A 392-nucleotide genomic window follows, 5' to 3' on the forward strand; every position below is an offset into this window, starting at 1 on the left:
CCCCGGTGATGGAGGTGTGAGGCAGGTGTGACAATGCGGTTCTGGCGGAACCCAACTGAGAGTGCCAACTCAGGACAAATTGCTCAAACAGAGCAGTTACAGCCCAAGGCTGGGGTTTTTTCCACCTCTAAGGCAAACCAAACCAGCCAGACTAAGAGGACTTTGGTCTCACCCCACTGGCTAACCGCAAGTCTCACAAGCAATCTCCTTAGACACTCCAGTTTCCCAGTATCACCACCAGTGCCACTCGTTATGGGGACAAATGGTTATGAAAACCAAGACCCCAGTAAAAGAAAAAGGTTCTCCTGATCCCAAAGGACCAAGCCCCAGACCCAGGTCAATATTCAAATCAGATCTTACCCACAAATCACGCTGTTGCCAATCCTTTAGAA

Source organism: Terrapene carolina, unplaced genomic scaffold, assembly GCF_002925995.2.
Source record: "Terrapene carolina triunguis isolate 2854851 unplaced genomic scaffold, T_m_triunguis-2.0 Scaffold51, whole genome shotgun sequence".
NCBI lineage: Eukaryota > Metazoa > Chordata > Testudines > Emydidae > Terrapene > Terrapene triunguis.